At 40.0% G+C, this 19,848-nt stretch overlaps 1 protein-coding gene across 1 annotated transcript in view; it reads left to right on the top strand.

Moving 5' to 3' along the window:
• Positions 1 to 642: 642 nt before the first annotated feature.
• The window catches only part of PPARG (peroxisome proliferator activated receptor gamma), a gene marked incomplete at its 5' end in the record, with an annotated part of 150,153 nt that continues 130,947 nt past the window's right edge, over positions 643 to 19,848 (top strand). The window contains one exon of the mRNA XM_080675107.1: positions 643 to 905. The remainder of the gene's footprint in view (positions 906 to 19,848) is intronic.

A 19,848-nucleotide genomic window follows, 5' to 3' on the forward strand; every position in this document is an offset into this window, starting at 1 on the left:
GGAGGACCAGAGGCTTTCTGACTGGGCATCTGCCACCCGCTTTGGACGGGTCCTGATGGAGAGAGCGGCAGGAAAAGGAGCTGCTCACAATCTACCCTGCACTTTTAGGAGGCAGCATGACCCCAAAAGGTTTCTCAAACTTGGAAGCTGGAGATTCCCACCGGCCACGTCCCACCCCCACCCCAGGGTCGGGGTCCCTCAGTGTCAGAACCACTGTCAAAGAATTAAAGACAGTCTGTTCATGGGTTTAAGAAATGCTTTTAATGATTACAACTAAAACCCTGTCGCTTTAAGTGACTGATTACCTGTGTGAATCACAAATGCAAAAGGGGGACCTTGAAAGTGTGTCGCACCATTGGATATCAGACTAAAACAACAACAGGTGATCCGAAGTGTGGTTTAGTATCTTTTTGTAAAGAATGTCATTGAAGAGAACGACGGCGACGGGGACGGAATCCCGCAGACCCCCGTGAGGAGGGCGAGACACCGGCCCGAGGGGCAGGGCGGGCTCCGGAACCCCACACCTGGGCTCTCCCCGACGTGACCCGGCATCTCTCAACTCCGCTCGGGCCCTGCTCTGTGAAATGGGACCATTCGGGGCCGCCTCCCAGCGGCGGTTCTGAGCAACAAACCCGGCTGGGCACAGAGTAGGCGCTCAGAAAAGGCAGCGGGCGGCGAGCGGCCCTACTGTGCGCCGGGCGGGCGCCGCGGCCGCTCCCTCCCCGCCCGTCTGCCCGCCCGCGTGCCCGACGCCCGCGCCGCCACTCCTCAGGTCCCGCTCGGCCGCGGGCGGGCGGGGCGACCGCACTCGGAGCCGGAGCCCGAGCCCGCGCGGAGCCGCCGCCCGGGGCGCTCGGTCAGCCTCCGGGACACCGGAGCGGGGCGCCACGCCACCGCCGCCACAGGTCAGAGTCCGGTGCCCCGCGGCTCTCCGGCCGCCGGGCCGCGGGGCGAGGGGACTCCGGCCGCCGGGCCGCGGGGCGAGGGGACCCGGAGGGAGGCGGCGCGCCGAGGAGTCGGGACTCGGAGAGTCGGGACTGAGGGCGGTGGGCTGAGGCGACCCCGCCGAAGGCGCGGGCAGAGAGCGGGGAGACTGGCTGAGGGTCGCTGGGAGGGGGTCTCCGGTGAAGGGGTCGCGGCCCGCGGGGACCGGGCTGGTGGGTCCGGGCTGAGGGTCGCGTCCTGAGAAGTCCCGAGAAGCGCGAGCAGACCCGGCGGAGAAAGGCACGGGCTGCACGCGAGGCGGCGTGAGCGGCCGGCGGGCCGAACGTCCCAGCCGCCTCGGAGAGGAGAGGCGCGCCGGCGTCCGGGAGCCGCTCGCGGAGAACTTCGGGGCAGAAACGCGGGGTCCCGTGCGTGGCGGTGCTGCGGCCGTGGAGTCCTGCTGGGTTTGCAGAACCCAGACGACAAGTCGCTGTGTGGAGTCGTAGTGACAGTTTAGCGAGGGGCGTCCTTGGGGTCCCCCACCCCGGTGCCCCGTAAGCACTCTGCTAGCCCTGAGCCGAGTGGGGGTCTGGAGGTGTGGGCTGGGGTCCCCAGCGTCGTCAGGGATGGAGAGTGCGGCTCCCCTCCCCCACCCCGGGTTCGGACAGGGAGCGTGAGGGTGTCGTGGGCTCCCACTGGTGCCCGCAGCACTGTGTAGCCTGGCCGAGGTAGGTAGCGGTGGGGTGCTTCACGGAAGCCGTGGCCCTCCGTGTAGGGGTGCAAGGTGGGTGTGTAGTCGTGGTACTTTATGCCTTGGTCTTTGGGGAGGAGCCTAGGTAAGGAGGCAGAAACTGGGAGTAACCTATCTGCTGCTTTTATATAAGGTCAGTTAGGTAAAGAGGGGCCTTTTACCTCTGCTGCTGAATCAGAAGGCTGCATTTCTAATCCTTGTTAACTCCCAGGGCTTAGGTGAGTCGGCTCACTGTAATTGAATTTTGTTGAAATGTGTGGTTGATGTGTCCAAAATTCGCAAGATGATCATGATGGTGATCCTATTGCTGTGCTGTGCTCTTATTTTAACCGTGAAAATCTAATTCACTTGAGTCTGAGGATAATGGTTGGGGAACTCTAGTGTCAATTACTTCAGGAGAGTAAAGTAAAAAAAAAAAAAAAAAGTCTGTCTTGAAGAAGCTAAAGTTTTTCTTCTTTTCCTTTCAAGTTTGGGGACAAAATGTAAAACTAATTTGTGTGAATTATCATCTGAAAACAAAACCAGGCAAGATGATGAACTGAGTTGTGTGAAACCCATTGCTGGATGGAAGAACCTTGATTCTGAAGTACATTATTTTATGTCAAATGCTTTTATCATTCATGAAACAAATGGTAATTGGAGTTATTGAGAGAACAAGGATTAACGTACCTTTACAAAAAAAAAGACCTGGGCAGATCTTCGACAGATCTCAGATGCTCCGTGGTACTCTTCCTGTCTATAGCTAAGTAATCAATCGCTGACTGAAAGCAGAACCAACCTGGTGATGCTAAATGATCTAGAAAACCCTTCTGGGTAGAGGCTGACATAGACATTCACTGTGGCTTTTCTCTTAAGGAAATACCTTCCACTCCTATTAAACTTTTATAGAAAACACTCCTAGATGCTACCAGTTAGCATTTGGAGTGATATTTCAAAAGATCCCGCTCAAGTTGTAAAACAATTTTTGTGTTGTCTATTTTAAATCAGATTCACTCTAAAGTTAATACATTTCGTAGTATTATTTAATATACAAAGATTTTAAACTGACATTGTATTAGCCCAAAAGTGAAGTTATTACAAAACCATTCATTTTTGTCGTACTGTGTACTTCACATAATTTTCTCCTTTATTTAAATGAGATGATATTTGATATTTCACTTGCTAATAATTAAATCTTAAATTAAAAGATCTTAGAATCAACTAGTGACTACTCAATCTTTTGCAACTCACTGGGGGAAAAAACTCATGATATAATTTTTAAAATAAAAACTTTTTCATATTTGTTTCTAGCTTTTACAAGAACTGCTATAAAAAGCATGGCATCAGTGAAGTATAAAGGTTTGCAGAACTCCAGGCTAAGTTTTTTGGGGCACTCTGTTTTTCATTCTTTTAAATTTAAAGGAATATAACTTCTTTTTAAAAATCTTTTTAAAAATTGATTTGAGAGAGAGAAACATCAATTTGTTGTTCCTCTTATTTATGCAGTCATTGGTTGCTTCTTGTATGTGCCCCGACAGGGGATCAAACCCACAACCTTGCTGTATCAGGGTGATGCTGTAACCAGCAGAGCTATCCAGCCAGGGCTATAATTTCTTTTTAAAATTAATACTGTACTGTGATTGGTATTTTTAATAGTTAAATACACTATTTTCTTTGAAGAGACTAGTTTTCTAAATGTTCGTTTTTTGTATATTTCAGAATTACATTTAAAAATAATAAGTGATAATTTTTAAAAATCACAATATAATTTCAAATTCACTGTGACATTTAAATTACATTATCCCTGTGTATTAAAATTGATACAGGAGAAAAAGTGTGACTTTAGGAATATGCATTAGAAATGCATTAATTGATCACGGCTAATTCCTTTTAATTAGTAAGTAATAGGACTATAAACAAATACTTATATTCTGTTAATTCTCTGAAAATAGGGATGTTTGCCACTAACTTTAATTATCAAGATAATTATGTGTGTGAAAGCGGTGTGAAAGGCATTGCTGTGAAAGCATATACAAGTATTAATACATTTCACTTCGTTTTCAAATTGTAAAATGGTTGTTAATAACAGGAGACTATAGTGAAGTAGGGAAAATATGTTAAAATAATACTTTACAAATGTTTTATATATCCTGGCCCATACTTTTGCTTCTTTTATAAGATCTACATATGCCTAATGGATAGGACAAAAATGTTAGTAATTCTAATTTGTGGGTGTTGTTCTGCTGAATTCATTGTCATTCGGATTTGGAAACATATGTCATAAGGTGTGGCAAATGTACTGGAACAAGTTTTTGGTCTCATAAGATTCCACTAAATAAATTTCGTCGTAGAGGATTTTTTTGAATCACAAATCAAGAAAACTTGATTAAGTCGCCAGTGTTTTAAGTGTAAAAATATGCCCCCTGCTTTAAAAATTGTTAATCTGAATTTCTAACTTGCTTTTCTTAGTTTTTTCCTAGTAGATCTCCACATTAGGGTAGTTGACCTCTTGAGCTGTCCCGTTCCTCCCTCTTAAAGCCGAAAAGCAACAAAAAGGGCAGCGATTTAAAATGCTTACAAAGTTCCTTCAAAATTCATCTAATTTGACTCTAAAAAATAAGATCTGTTAATAACCATGTCGAAAATATAGATAGACCCACAATATTACATTTCAGTTAGTTTCATGGCATTCTAGATATAAAATGTTAAGTTGAAGATTATTTGTAATCTTCATGGGGTTTTCTTATTAACTATTTGTATTTTATCACAATACAGAAGTAGATTTGGAGGAGTTATATGAATATGTTTTATAAAACATTATTTTATAAAAATGTCAGGTTTTAGTTTTTATTTACCTAAAATACTTAAGTAGGTTCTTGAAAGGAAATCGGCACCACTACAATAGGCCATATTTGGAGGAAAACTTTTGCAGATATTAAGACAAAAGCTATCACCAATAATAGTATATGCTTAAATTATTTAAAAAATGGGTTTATATAATCTTAATATTTTTCTTCAACAATCAATGCAAACCAATATTTTAATAGTGGGCATTTAATTCAGAATATGAATGTTTATATTTTTAACCGTTTCAGTTATTATAGCGGGGCAAGTCACTATTCTATCTAACTCTCCATTTTCTCATCTGTGAAACGGAAAAAGCATTGCAGTTATTTTACCGTGGGTTTTTTGTATGATTTTAAGACTTTGTAAGCAAGCCTTTGTAACGTTAAGTGACCTTGGCCCTGAATATAATTGAGCTGATATTTTTAAAGAGAACCTTTATGATTATCTATGTTATAGCTAAATAACTCTTTTACAAATGTTAATAGTTCACCCTGGCACTAATTTTGAGATTATTGTTAAGAATGAACTGAAGATAATGCTTGCCTTGAGGTGATCAATTTACAAAATGTTTGTGGAAATATTTCGTTATTATTCAATTTTAAATTGTCATCATTACCTGATTACTTCGGATAAAAATCAGCCTAATAATTATTTTTGGTTTGTTGATATTATCTTTATGAGTCTTACAGTGGATGCAGTGTGGATCCTCTTGTGTCAATAGTGTATGTCTAATGCATCTAGAAGGCGCCTTTTGTGCTTTTTTTAAAAATAAAGTTCTATTCCTTGTTTATATTTATGGTGCACCCTGTGAGAAGTTATTGTATGTTATCCAGGAGCAAGTTTTGTGTAGAATGAGGGCTATGATTCTTAGAATCAAAAGACAATGTAGCGTCGCTGCTTAAAAAATGAAATGATGTGCTTATCGTGAAAACTGGGTCTTCTTTCAATAAGCTATAACCAAAAAATTAGGCTTTTAGTGGCTTAAAAAGTGATAAATTCTCCTTATGAATTGTTAATTAATACATTTTATTGTGAAGTGTCCCCTATGCAAGAAAGTCAGAGGCTTGGTTTCAGGCCTGCACCCCATTGTGTTCCTAGAATATAGGGCCACAAAGCCCAAGTATGGACATAGCTAAAAGGAAGGGGAAGCAGAGGGCACAGAAAGGCTTAGGCCAGTGCCTTGAGGTGAGTGTTCCATTTTTCTGTGGCTTTCCCTTTGGAGGTGCAAACTGGGGATTGGCATTAACTTCTACTTTATTAATAGTATAGCGTGTGCTTTCTCAGAGTCATTGCTTTACCTTCTATTCCAGTGACTAGGTCACTTTCAATTTGAAAACCTTTTTTGGGGACAATGAGTTTCTTTTCCCTACTGCGATTTCTCAGATATAAAGGAAAGAAATGAAGCCATCAATTCATGTAACATAATCAGTTAAAATAGAGATTTCAAACCTTGCTGTCAGGATTTAAACTAGATCACATAATGATTTAGTTCAGTTGGATTCAATATCTGTTTAGAGAACATTTTCCCCCCACTGCATTGATTTTAAAAAATAAATTCATTGCAAGTTTTAACGGATTTAAAAAAAGTTTAATTTGTGAACTCCTCTAAGAGAATTACACAATGTGGTTAAGACTAATTAAGACATATTTCCTGACCTTTTGAGAAGAGTTCAGATTAGTATAAACCCAGGGTAAGAAGTCCTTCACAGTTTACCATAGATAAGTAGACAGAAGATATGAGGGAGGTAGAAAAATAGGGAAATACCCTGAGTAGGAGTGTAAGAGATTTCTGTATGTTCAACTCCCACAATCAGCAGGTTGCATAGTTACTGTGCATAGAACTAAAATATAAGGTTGGTTTCTAAGAATTTACCCTGCTCCTTGATGACCTCATAGAATTTTAGAATAGCTTTAAGTTCTAAAGTTGCCATTTAGCACTGTTATTCTCCCTGGCTCTATAAGTTGCCTCTGGGAAAGTGAATAGAAAGAGGATATTCTTATCCTGTATGTTTAAGGAATAAATTTTCCTTTATAGTGAATGCAATGGGGAAACATACCTGTCAGACTGCCAGAATGCAATGATGAAACACTACAAAGAACCCCTTAACCTTGACCCCCACCTCACTGGCTGTCATTCCATCTCTAAAACTGTCTTTGTCATTTGAAAGTTTGGAGTCCACTTTCAAAATGCTAGTATTTCTAGCAAGGTTAATTCTTTAAATCACCATCAGCAAAAATCTGAGAAGTTAGTTCCTTGTTTCCTTGCTGCCTGAAAACGAGGCCTTTAATTAAGGGATAGAAAACACTCTTGTTTGAAAGAGAAGGAAAAATAAAATGAAAGCAATTCATGTCCCAGTTTCTCCATAAATCAACCTTCATGAGATAAAATATGAAAATAGCTATTTGAAATAGTGATAGAAAAGAATATATTCTCCCCAAATGCCTTTATTTTTATCTTTAAAATCAACACAAGTTGAGCCCAGCTGGTGTGGCTCAGTGGTTGAGCATTGACCTATGAACCAGGAGGTCACAGTTCGATTCCTGGTCGGGGTTGCAGGCTCGACTGGGGATCATGCAGGTGGCAGCCAATCAGTGATTCTCTCTTTCCCTCTCCCTTCTTCTCTGAAATCATTTAAAAAACAACAACACACAAGTTGTAATTCGTTCTTGAATCATTTTTGCCTTCAAAGAAATCAAGTTGTTTTTCCCAAACATCAATTTACCTATGAAATGTTATCATAATTAAGGTTAATGTTGGTTAATGTAATCAATTATCTGAATATTATCTCTCACTGTGTCTTCTGTTTTCTCTGTGATGTTAGACAAATTATCTAGTCTTTACATGAGTTAATTCTTCCAGACTTTTAAAGTAGCTTTCTGATAAATTGAAATGAGGGGACTCTTTAAATCTCATCAAAAAAAGTACCCTATAAATAACACTTAATGCTTTGGAAAACCTACAGATCATAAAATGTCATATATGCATTATTTTTTTTTTATTTTTTGCCAAAAATAGTTATGGCAAGCCAACACATCTCAGAAATAGGAGCGTAGGCCCTAACCGGTTTGGCTCAGTGGATAGAGCGTTGGCTTACAGACTGAAGGGTCCCAGGTTTGATTCTGGTCAAGGGCATGTACCTTGGTTGCGGGCACATCCCCAGTATGTGTAGGAGGCAGCTGATCGATGTTTCTCTCTCATCCATGTTTCTAACTCTCTATCCCTTTCCCTTCCTCTCTGTAAAAAATCAATAAAATATATTTTTTTAAAAAGAAAGAAATAGAAGCTTAGTAGCAACCTCAAAAGCAAGTTAATTAATTCTGTGAATCAGCTGATAGGTAGTGTTTAACAGTTAGGTATTGGACACCACATGCCTATGACTAAGCATATTGCTTATTTGTCACTCACTTTTTCATAGTATTGTTACAGTCTGAATCTAAAGCACAAAATCTCAAAATCTTACCTTACTAAAAGTTGTTCTTTTCTGTCAGTTGATAACCACTTATATAAATAAGTTTTTGCAAATAGAAAAGTACTTATATAAGTTCTTTCTCTTGTTTTATACAGTGGATAGAGTTTATGAAAGAGGAAACATATGAATGGTGTGTATATAAATGAATAAGATAATTTAACAAATTATTTGCATATGTCAATAAAATCCAGAAGAGTGAAGAAAATACCCAGGCATTTGCCAATGTAGGATTACTACATATTTTCCTAAAGCATTTGGAACTCATTAGAAACATCCTGGCTTTATTTAAGGCAATATAACATATTTTAAAACTATTTTCAGCAAGGTCCAAATCGTTGATTTTTAGGACTAAAGTAGTACAATGTCTACAAAAAATATAGATTATCAGTTTCTTGAAACAGGTATTGACTGGGTTTTATTCTTCTTTCTATCTCTAGCTGATAGCACATATAGGCACTCAATGAATATTTTAATAACAATACAGAAATAATCTAAGGCAGTATTTCTCAGTGTGGTCCTTGGATCAACACCATCAGAAAACTTGGTAGAAATGCAAATTCTCAGGCCCCACCCCAGACCAGCTGAATCAGAAACTATGGGGATGTGTTTTAACAAGCTCTCCAGGAAATTCGGATGTATACTGTTTTGGAACCCCTCACTCAAGATGATTTCTGCGTCTAATCCAGCCTTGGGCAAACTACGGCCCGCGGGCCGGATCTGGCTGTTCTATCCGGTTCTCTTGCTCTCCCCTCCGCTCCTTTACTTTGAATTTATATTAGTTCACACAAACACTCATCCATGCTTTTGTTCCGGCCCTCCGGTCCAGTTTAAGAACCCATTGTGGCCCTCGAGTCAAAAAGTTTGCCCACCCCTGGTAATCTGATAGCCCAGAGTCCGTTGGTTTGTACACTTAGTTTGAATTATTTTTAGTAGGCCTTACCCTTGCCTATAGTTAAGTTCTTTGCCATATTCTGCCGAGTGGTAGAATCTCTTGGGATCATCCTGTAAAATTACCTTTATTAGTTTGACATTTTATTACTTAAATAAGCTCATTGTTATTGTCGATATGTTCGTGTCAAGAAAAGCTAGATGACTCACTTCTTAGTCCAAGTGTCACTCATCTTAGAATGGTTCTTCTCACCTTAGAATGGTTGCTAGGACCCTGAGTCTCCAAGTTCAAAGAGTACAACTTCAAAGATTGGATTTTATAAGATCACCAAGGATGCTCCTCCCCTAGGGGATTCACACTAAACAGACTTAAAAGATATGGATTTGTAAACCTTAATTCCCTATTAGTAATAGTAGAAAATATGGCCTTCCTAGTGATTGTCAATAGTTGTGGGTTGTTGTTTTTTTATTTTAAAATTCTGTTTTTCTGGAATGAAGAAACTTGTAGTCTCCTATGTCTCTGAAGTCACTATGATTTAGTCCAGGTTGTTTAGAAAGCAATTGGGCAATATATCACATTCTCTGATGCTTCACCCCCACTTCTGGGACTTCTTCAAAAGAGAGGAGGATATAAAGGAAAAGCCATACACAAAAACATTCATAAAAGCATAATTATAGGAACCAATATTTGGAAATAACTTAAATATTCAACAGCAGGGGAATGGTTAGGTAAATTAGGTGTAATCACTAGGTGAAATGTTATACAGCTATCAATGACAATTTAGAAAACTAGAAAATCTGAAAATACTAAGTTAAAATAAAAGTAGCATAAAAATGTATATTCCCTATTGATTGCAACCTTAATAAACATATGTATATGAAAACATCTGGAAGGAAATATTCAAATATTATGACAGTTATATTAAAAGAGCGAGGTTATGGAAGGCTTTTTTTGTTGTTCCTATATATTTATCTTTTCCAAAGTTTAGCCAATAATGTAAAATTACTCCTATAATTAAAAACATACACTTATAGCTTTTTTTGTGTGTCTATGACCCTGATCAGTAAAAATCAAGGCAAAGAATAACTTACACATTAAAAATCCTCTAGATATTTTATTCCCTTAAAGCCATTGAAGATAATATAAGACACTGCATGATTCTGTTCCGTTATACCTAATTTTACTTCATAATTAATTTATGTCACATATTTACTCTTTGCTATACCAGCCTCTATCTGGGAGAGAAAAATATCCCATCTCTGTTACAGGCTCTTAGTTTTGTTCAGCCATACATAAGGTTTGATTCCGTTGACTTCTTTGGGCCTGTGTTCTCTGTAATATAATTAGACAGTGACAAACAGGTTTTTTAAAACAGTTTCCAATTATTTTTTTAAGTCACCCTCATTTAATGTTTTTAAGAAAAGTATGTATATATACTATGCTTTTCCCAAAATTACTATTTTAAGAAAAAAGTTGCTTTATTAGCTGTTAGGAATTTGAAATGTTCTTTTTTAAAAAATATTTTTATTGATTTCAGAGAGGAAAGGAGAGTGAGAGAGAGATAGAAATATGAATGATGAGAGAGAATCATCAATTGGCTGCCTCCTGCTCGCCCCACACAGGGGATCGAGCCCACAACCCGGGCATGTGCCCTGACCGGGAATCAAACCGTGACATCCTAGTTCATAGGTTGACGCTCACCATTGAGCCATGCCAGCCAGGCAAATGTTCTTATTTCAAAATTTATTTTAAAAAATTTTTTCAATTACAATTGATATTCAATATTATTTTATATTATTTTTAGTTTTTTAAATAAAATTAAATAACCTCATGATAGAGTTATTTGGTTTTCCAACTCTTGACAGAATGCTGAACTTATGATCATAAAGAGCTGATACAGAAACATTGTGAGAGTAAACTTAGACTAGAAATTGTCATTATAAAGCCTTTATATAATTTGTGACAACAATTTAAAAAAATAAAAGATTTAAAATAGCAAGTGAGTAGAGGTTTCCCCAAATCTGACTAGGCTGAACATTGTAAAAGACCCTATATAATAAAACCCTAATATGCAAATCGACCTAATGGAGCAATGACCGGCTGAACAACCAGTCACTATGACGTGCACTGACCACCAGGGGGCAGACACTCAATGCAGGAGCTGCCCCCTGGTGGTCAGTGTGCTCCCACAGGGGGAGCGCCGCTAAGCCAGAAGCTGGGCCACAGCTGGCAAGCACACCGGCAGTGGCGGGAGCCTCTCCCACTTCCGCTGCAGGCAAGCAGTAAGGAGCGAGGGGTCCTGGACTGCGAGAGCCTCAGACTGCAAGAGGGATATCTGACTGCCAGCTTAGGCCTGATCCCCCATATTGCTAGAGTGCGTAGGCTGGGCTGAGGGACCCCTCCCCACCCCAGTGCACGAAATTCATACACTGGGCCTCTATTATATCTATATACCTATATATCTACATCTATCTATTTCTCTATCTGTCTATATAATATATCTACACAAATGCACACATGTGTATAACACATGCAGAAATAGCCTCTGAATTAATTGTTTTTTTCTTTTTTTCCCTGTTGCATTGTTTTAGAAATCCCAAAGGGAAAATAAAGTAGTTTGCCTTTGACTCAGGTTACATTTTTTTTGTCACTTTATTTGGGATTTTATTTTTTAACAACTTGTATCAGCCTGATGACTTTAGAGTAAACTATCTAAATGAAAACAAAGTTCTAAAAACTTCTAAGAAATTTTATATCAGGGATACTAATTCTCTCTTTTTTCTGCCTCCCCCATTCTTCTTCTTCTTTTTCTTAAAAATCTCTTTTTATTGATTTCCAAAAAGATGGAAGAAGGAGAGAGAAAGATAGAACATCAACGATGAGATACAATCATTGATTGGCTGCCTCCTGCATGCCCCCCACTGTGGGTTGAGCCCTCAACCCAGGCATGTGCCCTGACCATGAACCCTGATTTCCTGGTTCATAGGTTGACGCTCAAACACTGAGCCATACCAGCCGGGATGTTCCCCCCGCCCCCCTATTTCTGATGATTTAATCCTTAATATAGCTCAAGGCAAACCAAACTAACAAATTCAGTTTATAGCTCTTAGAATTTGTTTGTGGGTAACACAAACTTGATATGAGCAAGTCTAAGAAGATCCTTTTAGATTTATTTATTCACGAAATATTTATTGAGCTCCTATTTTGTGCCAAAAGTTGTTTTAGAGAAGGAGGATAAAGCAATGAAGAAGACAGACAAATTACATCTCTCCAGGAGTTTACGATTATTATTATCTAGATTTAACAACAGCGTTAGTGGGAAAGATAACTAAGAGGAGGCCACAGTCAGGCCCAGGCCTTGTGTCTAGACAGTATTGCTAGGCTAACATGGAGTTAAGTGCCTAACTTTGAATTATGTCTGCCATAGGGGAAAACTTGTGTCCTTATTTTTCCTAGATCTCTTATTATTATTATTTAAATATATTTTTATTGATTTCAGAGAGAAAGGGAGAGGGGGAGAGAGAGATAGAAACATCAATGATGACAGAGAATCAATGATTGGCTGCCTCCTGCTTGTCCCTCACTGGAAATAGAGCCCGCAACTGGGGCATATGCTCTTGACCAGAATCGAACCCAGACCCTTCAGTCTGCAGGCTGACCTCTATCCACTGAGCCAAGCCAGCTAGGTCAATTTCTTCTTATTATTTTAGGGTATATGTATATGTTATGTATTGTATATTATATATAACTAGAGGCCCAGTGCACGAATTCATGCATGGGTGGGGTCCAGCCGGCCCGCCCTGATGGGGGCCGATCGGGCTGGGCCAGCAGAGGGGAGGGGACGTGGGAAGTTGGCCGGCTGGTCCCGCCGCCAATCAGGACTGGGGGGGGGGCATTTGGGGTGGGCCCAGTGCAGGGGGAGGGGCCATAGGCAGTTGGCCAGCCGGCCCCGTCCCCTATTTGGCCAGGGCTGGCTGGGGGGAGGGGCTGCTCCCCAATCAGGCCAGTTGGCCGGCCACAGTGTGCGTCATAGCAACCAGTCGTTCCGGCGTTCCAGTCACTTGGCTTTTATATATATTGATGTATTTATTACATTACTTTATTTCTCTCTATATAGTAAAGTTATTAACAAAGGAGGTAGGATGAATGCATCCTTTGTTGATAAGGTATCATTGTTCTTGAAAATCCAAATTACAAGGTAATTATTCATTTTGCAAAATGATTATTTATTTAGTAATGCACTACAGTAGATGCATTTAAGTGGTGAACTATCCAAGTCAATTTAGTTCATAACTTTTTTTATAAAATACTAGGGGCCCCGTGCACGAATTTGTGCACCTTGAAAGGAACTGTGGGCCGCGAGGCTGTGGTGGGCACAGGGGCAGGTATTGGCCCATCCTCTGCGCCCCGCACAGCCCTCCCACTACAGCCCCTCATCCCTTGTCTGCTGGCAGCCCCGCTCCCACGCGCTGCCGGCATCGGCCCTGCTCACACCTGCTGACAGTGTGGAGTGATTGGAGCTGGCACCAGCAGCAGGTAAGAGCAGAGCTGGTGCCATCAGCGGGTGCGAGTGACAGCTCTGGCACTGGCTGCTGGTGCAAGTGGGGCTGGTGCCAGCAGTGGATGCAAGAGATGGCTGCTGGCCCCGATCACCCCTTAGGAGCAGGAGGAGGTGGAGAAGCCCTGAGGGGTGATCGGGGCCGGCAGCCGCCACTCACACCGCTGACAGTGTCGAGCGATCAGGGCTGGTAGCATGTGCAAGTGGCAGCTCTGGCGCCAGCAGTGGGTGCAAGCAGGGCTGGCGCTGGCAGCAGGTACAAGCACCTGGTGGGACCACGGCAGGAAAGAGCAAGAATTTTCAGTAACCACCGGAGGCTCTCCTGATGACAGCAACCAGTACCCTGCCTTGGTCTGGTGCCCCCACTCACCTGCTCCACCATCCCGCTGTGGCCAATGCCCGCCATGTTCCGTGCGCACACATCATAGCGACCGGTTGTTCGGTTGTTCCGCCATTCGGTCTATTTGCATATTAGGGTTTTATATAGAGAGACTAGAGGCCCAGTGCATGAAAATTCATGCACTGGAGGGAGGGCCCCTCAGTCCGGCCTGCCCCCTCTCACAGTCTGGGAGCCCTCAGAGGTGGGAGGTGACCCGGTGATCAGGGGAAGGTGATGCTCCCATCACACCTCTGCTGCCACTGCTGGCAGCGCAAGCCTCAGCCGGCCCTGGTTACCTGAGCCTCGGGTGGCCCTGGGCGGCTGGGCAGCCAACATCTGAGGCTTGCCTGCGCCTCGGGCATCGGCTGGGCAGCCACCATCCAAGGCTTGCCTGAGCCTCGGGCAGGCCCTGGGTGGCTGGGGGGCTGAGGGGAATGGAGGACTCCAGAGGAAGGTGCGTGGGGCTGAGGGGACTGGGCGCCACCATCTTGTGGTTGTGGGCACCGCCACATTTGTGAGGGTGTGATGGTCAATTAGCATATTCCCTCTTTATTAGATAGGATTATTTGCACATAAAAATTTAAAGCAAAGTTTACTGGAACTATCCCATTAAAATATTTTTTAAAGAGAACCCAGAAATCGACCCAAATCATTATGCTCAATTAATATTTGACAAAGGAGGCATGAACATACAATAGAGTCAAGACAGTCTCTTCAACAAATGGTGTTGGGAAAATTGGACAGATACATGCAAAAAAATGAAACTAGACCAACTTACACCATACACAAAAATAAACTCAAAATGGATCAAGGACTTAAACATATGACGGGAAACCATAAAAATACTAGAGGAATCCATAAGCAGAAAAATCTCTGACATATGCCGAAGCAATTTCTTCACTGATACTGCTCCTTGGGCAATGGAAACTAAAGAGAAAATAAACAAATGGGACTACACATCAAAATAAAAAGCTTTTGCACAGCAAAGGAAACCATCAATAAAACAACAAGAAAGCCCACTGCATGGGAGAACATATTTGCCAATGATATCAACGATAAGGGTTTAATCTCCAACATTTACAGGGAACTCATGCACCTTAACAAAAAGAAGATAAACAACCCAATCAAAAAATGGGCAACTGATCTAAATAGACACTTTTCGAAAGACAGAAGGAAGGCCAAGAGACATATGAAAACCTGCTCAAAGTCACTAATCATCAGAGAGATGCAAATCAAAACAACAATGTGGTACCATCTCACACCTGTCAGAATGGCTATTATCAACAAATCAACAAATGAGAAGTGCTGGGAGGATGCGGAGAAAAAGGAACCCTCGTGCACTGCTGGTGGGAATGAAGACTGGTGCAGCCACTGTGGAGAACAGTATGGAGTTTCCTCAAAAAACTACAAATGGAACTCCCATTTGACCCAGTGATCCCACTTCTAGGAATATATCCCAAGAAACTAGAAACACGAATCAGAAAGGATATATGCACCCCTATGTTCATAGCAGCACAATTCACCATAGCGAAGATTTGGAAACAGCTTAAGTGCCCTTCAGCAGATGAGTGGATTAAAAAATTGTGGTACATCTACACAATGGAATACTACACTGCAGTAAAAAAGAAGGAGTTCTTACCATTTGCAACAGCATGGATGGAACTAGAGAGCATTATGCTAAGTGAAATAAGCCAGGCAGAGAAAGATAAATATCACATGATCTTACTCATTTGTGGACTATAATGAACAACATAAACTGGTGAACAAAAATAGATCCAGAGACAGAGAAACTTCAATCAGAACGTCAAACCTCAGGGAAGGTAGGGGACAGTAGGGGTAAGGGGGAGAGATGAACCAAAGGACTTATATGCATGCATATAAGCCTAATCAATGGACACAGACAACAGGGGGGTGGGGGCATGAATGGGAGGTGGGGGGTAATGGGGGAATAAGGACACATATGTAATACCTTAATCAATAAGGAAATTTAAAAAATATATATTCTAAAAGCCCCTATTCCCCTTGGGAAATAAAGTTATCTACTTTCCTTTAAGAGCCTCTTAAGAACTTATCCATATTTAGAATATAATATTTGAATAAAAGGAGACCAAGATCCTATTTCAAATGACCCTCCTTTGGTCAAATTAATTTTATAGCAATTTCCAACTTCTATATTTACAATCAAATTATCTAACTACCATTTCCATTCTGATTTTAAATTTACAGAAAATATCTTATTGACCACTTAGAATAAATTCTGAACATGAAACTTTTGGGGAAAAAGATAAGTAAAATAAATTTTGAAGGAACTTATATGAAGTAAAATGGAATTGACTTTCATATATAGAGTGACATGGAATAATACAAGGCAGCTCAGTGCATATATAACCAAAACTTACAAATTTTGTAAATTTTATCACAGGGTATTCAATACCACAAACTCCATATACACTTATTGAACGACCACTCACTTCTCAGCACCAAATATCCTCATATGGGAAACAATATCTGCCTACCTGGAAACATGGCCTTACAGATAGTGAGACAGGTGCTTTTCAGAATTGAGACTACACAACACTGGGTAGGTGAACCAGCACCTAGCACTAGGTAGGCAAATAACCACAGCTCTGTAACAGGTGAGAAGATAACTTAAGTGATTGAGCTCAGCATGTTGGCCTGGTTGTGTCTTTAGGCCATTCACAGGATTCATGCTGTGTATTCCACTATGCCTGCTGGAATACTCTTTGATCCTAACAAAGCACAATATGTACACAAAATTATTTGTTTTTTATTATTACACATTCAGTTTTTAAATGTCAGATTGATTTCCTTTGTCATACAACATGTGTGTGAAATATTTACCCTGGTCACCAGCTTTTAAATTCAGAAAATACAAACTAATTTTAATCTTAACTGAAGTAAAACAGAAGACAGATCAACTCTGAAATGTAACCTAATGTGGATATTACACATTTTCTTTACTGTCATATCTTACAATTTTTATGTACAAGTTTTGTATACCAATCAAAATTGTTTATTCTTAACGTATAGGAATGAATATTGTATATGTACTACATACCTTCCCGAATTCACAGTCTATAACACAGAGGATGGATGCATTATAAGTACTTTGTAAATATTTTAACTTAATTTACAATTTTGAGGACTTTTGCTTTTTCAGTATCACTTGTAAGAGATACTCAGTGCTACTATTCTCCACATTTTTAAGGAATTTCCACATTTAACGTTCTTTAAAATGTTAATTTCTATTTTATATAACATTTTAATGATACATAATGATATGAAATTAATGCCAAAAGACATTTACATTTTGCTATTCTAAAGAGGCAAACTGGTATATGAAAGGGGAAAAAATGTTAATTATAGACTTCAGCATTCTGTTTAGGTGTTCTGGTCAGAAGAACAGGTTTTAAATGGCCTAAGGGCCAGAGCACTGTTTTACATTCTTGTTTGGAGGCTTCCAATGGGAACTGTAACAAATTCTATTTAATATTACTGCTGGAGAAAAGTTCACAGTAATGTACAATATGAAATGTTATTTAGACTTAGTACTCATACATCAAATAAAACTAGTTCCCTTTCAAACTTTTTGTTAAGTGTTAGATAAAACACTATCAAGTTTTGGCCTATTAATTTGTCATAATATATAAAAAATTTAATTGACCAGCTATTTTATATATGAATCACAAGTATTATCATCATAATTATTTAACAGTTCATCTCCTTTTACAAGATAGAGATAGGTGTATGAGCACCTTCAAGTCAAAATACCAAGAAGTTGATTTACATATAAAAGCAAAGCAAATAAACCTTTATTTTAATGTGATCTGTGACATCTCTGAACACTCATATTTAGTAGGCCTTCGTCTGTGGATGTAGAACCAAGGTAGGAGTCTATTAACAAAAGATCAATGCAGGGAATTTGCACCCTCTCCACCTTTGGGCACTTGCTATTATCCTCCTGCAGCCACACCTGTTTATATCCTGCTAGGACAGTGATTTTCAACTGGTGTGCTGGTGTGCTGCAAGTAGCACACTGGTATGAAGCAAGAATTTTTAAAACATGCAATACCTGACTTTTTAGTTAGGGGCACTGACCTCTTTTTCCAGATTATCAAACAGAAAATGACAACAGTGAACACAGCAATAGCTTTGTCTGGTCTGAATACCCTGTCTTGAACCATAAATATATAGGTCATATAATAGAGTTGCATCTTACTGGTCACATTGCAGAATAAGGTTGCATCTGACTAGTAGAAATCCTTATATACAAGTATAGGCACCTGATTTTTTTTAAAGTCACTTTGGAGCAAAAAGGGTAGGTAATTACTATTATTATTTTTTAAATCCATCAAAATTAAACCTACTTTTCTCAGGTCTGCAAAAAATAAAATGTATTTTTTGGTGTGCCACAGAATTTTAATAGTTATGTGTGCCATGAGATGGAAAAGGTTGAAAATTTCCCTAGTCGACACAATACTAAGAGAAAGAAGCCAAGTGGTAGGGAGGATAGAACATGATAGAAGGAAGTATAAAAAACTGAAACAACTTTGAAGCTCTCATTGATGATCCAGACTTTAATTCCCTTAATTTATTATTCATTTGTATATGTGAATTGCACACATGTTCAAGTAGGTTGTAGGCCCAAAGGGAGATACCAAAGCTCCTAGAACTAGGAGTTTATAACCTAACACGAATCAAAAAGAGGTAAATTTCATTGTTGTAACCAATAATTCAAAGCAGTATATGATTAAAGAATAAAATTAGTAAGGCAGAAAAATGCTACAAAAATTCAGAGAATGGCAAGATCAGTGTGGCATAGAGAATAGAATATACACTGGAAAAACCTTGTAGAGAGGGAAGAGTTGAATTTGACTTCAAAAGTTCAGGGATTGACAGAGTAACCTTATGAGGAAAACAAAACAAAACAACAAACAGCTAAAAAATATACAGAAAAATAAAGAAGGGAATCAAAGTACAATTCCATTCATATGAAATATCCAGAATAGATACATCCAAAGAAATAGAAAGCAGATTAGTGGTTGCCAGGGCCTGGGGTAAAGGGGAGGCGGAATGACTGCTTAATGGGTACAGGATTTCCTTTTGAGGTGATGAAATGTTTTGGAACTAGATAGAGGTGTTGGTTGCATAGCTTTAAGAATATACTAAATGCCACCCACTTGTATGTTTTTAAATAGTGAATTTTATGTTCTGTGAATTTTATCTCAAAAAATAAAATTCAGGGCTTGAGATAGCTGAAGAGAGGACAAGAATATCCAGTGTAAGAAAACAAATCCTGAAATAAGCATGGATTTGGAGGAGGAATTTTGCAGAGATCAACTCATTTGACATGGAGAATACATATATGTGAGTTAGAAATATATTTGGAGATACAGATTTTTCGTTAACATGACAAAGGGTCTGGAATACAGGCAAAGTAGTGGGGATATTATCTTATAAGGAGTGGTAAGATTCCAGGTCTTAAGAGGAGTGAGATTATTTAGTCAGAAGATTAATCTGGCAGTAGTGTGCAGAGAAAGCAGTTAGGAGGCTATTGCAAAATCTGGACATAAATGTGAGGAGGGCCTATAGGAATGAAGAAGGAGGAAAATGTGAGACATGAAAAAAGCAGTGAGTGATACTCCCAACTATGGTCTATGGACTGATGCTGCTCACAAACTTGTAGTTGCTGACTTGACACAAGGCAACTACAGATTTGTGGATAAGCATTTAAAAACCTTTATATTAGCCCTGGCTGCTTTGGCTCAGTGGATAGAGCGTCAGCCTGTGGACTGAAGGGTCCTGGGTTTGATGCCGGTCAAGGGCACATGCCTGGCTTGTGGGCTCGATCCCCAGTTGGGGGTGTGCAGGAGGCAGTCAATCGATGATTCTCTCTCATCATTGATGTTTCTATCTCTCTCTCCCTCTCCCTTCGTCTCTGAAATCAATAAAAAAATAAAAAATTTAAAAAATAATCTGTGGTCCCTTCTCTTCCTTCTAAAATAAATAAATAACCTATATACAGTAGGT

The sequence above is a fragment of the Plecotus auritus genome (genome assembly GCF_963455305.1).
Source record: "Plecotus auritus genome assembly, chromosome: 6".
NCBI lineage: Eukaryota > Metazoa > Chordata > Mammalia > Chiroptera > Vespertilionidae > Plecotus > Plecotus auritus.